The sequence below is a fragment of the Lupinus angustifolius genome, chromosome LG15 (genome assembly GCF_001865875.1).
Source record: "Lupinus angustifolius cultivar Tanjil chromosome LG15, LupAngTanjil_v1.0, whole genome shotgun sequence".
NCBI lineage: Eukaryota > Viridiplantae > Streptophyta > Magnoliopsida > Fabales > Fabaceae > Lupinus > Lupinus angustifolius.
Genome location: NC_032023.1, coordinates 15,583,764 through 15,584,996, shown reverse-complemented (window position 1 = coordinate 15,584,996; position 1,233 = coordinate 15,583,764).

The following is a 1,233-nucleotide window of genomic DNA, read 5'->3' as shown; positions in this document are numbered from 1 at the left end:
GCTTAATCGATTAAGACGAAACAGAAACAAAATTACCAAATCAGCTTATGGCATAGTTATTTACCAACAAACAAGTAGAAATACAACAGATATTGCCAAAGACATGAAATCAAGGTCCTTAGATTCCATGATTGCAGTTACTTTAGGTTGTCATCTCTTGTCAAGACAGCGTAAAACTTTGTTAGTAAGTTCTCCTTTGGAATTTTTTTTATCAAGTGCAACATGATGATTTACAATATGAGTGAATCGTTTTTGTATATCGCTAATTGATTCACTTGGTAACATACGAAATAATTTGTATTAATGTATCAACGCATTCAACCTGACGCGCTTGACCTCGCTAGTGCCCTCGTGAGTCACTTGTAAAGTGTCCCACATCTCCTTGACACTTTGATATTGAGATACCCGAAAGAATTCGTCATATGATAAGGCCGAAGTTATTATATTCTTAGCGCGTAGGTTGTATTGAATCTTTTTGCGCTCCTCATCGGTCCACAAACTCTTAGGTTTTTCTTTCGATTCGTCATCCACTAAGTGAAGTGGGACGAAGGGCTCGTTGATTACGGATTCCCAAATATCCGAATCAATGGCCTCAATAAAAATCTTCATCCGGACTTTCTAGTAGGCATATCCCTCGCCACTGAATACGAGAGGGAGGTTAATGGATGCGCCATCACCGCAAGGAGTTGGTGGAACCCATTTAAATTTCCTTTAGGATCACGCGAATACGGTTGAGCTAACACGTCGTACTAGCTTTGATATCACTTGTTAGGTATCAGTGGTCTAGACACACCTAGAAGAGGGGGTTGAATAGGTGTAGTGGTTATCAATTACCGCTTCTCGCACCAAAACCCAGTTCTGGAAAACAACCCAGGTAATCGATTAACCAGTGGGCTTAATCGATTAACACGAAACAGAAACAAAATTACCAAATCGGCTTCTTGCATAGTTATTTACCAACAAACAAGCAGAGATACAACATATATTTTTATGCACAATTAACAAGGATATAGCAAAGTATCAGTATGCAAAATATCAGCTTTAAACACGAATTAAAGCAATGTGAATTATAAAAGAGATTGAGAGAGAACAGCTTGTACAAATGGATTTTTATCCTGGTTCGTTTGCGGGTCCACTTGCAAACTACATCCAGGCCTCCCCTTCTGATCTTAGGAGATTTCTCTTCACTATATTGAAAACTTTGTATTGTCACATACACCAATTCAATTACAA